The following is a 201-nucleotide window of genomic DNA, read 5'->3' on the forward strand; positions in this document are numbered from 1 at the left end:
CATATTCTGTGGTTCTTTCGATATAAAAATAATAACAATAAAATACTAAAAATAAAGTGAATAAAAAAAATCGCGAAAAGACGTGACGTCACCAAACCGACTCTTCACACGGTAGCCATATTGGGTGGGGTGAGGGGACGAGGTTGGGGGGTTGCAGTACCTCCCCCCGCCCCACACCGATGACGCGTCGTGAGTGACGTC

The sequence above is a fragment of the Lampetra planeri genome, chromosome 6 (assembly GCF_965212315.1).
Source record: "Lampetra planeri chromosome 6, kcLamPlan1.2.h2, whole genome shotgun sequence".
In the NCBI taxonomy this organism is placed as follows: domain Eukaryota; kingdom Metazoa; phylum Chordata; class Hyperoartia; order Petromyzontiformes; family Petromyzontidae; genus Lampetra; species Lampetra planeri.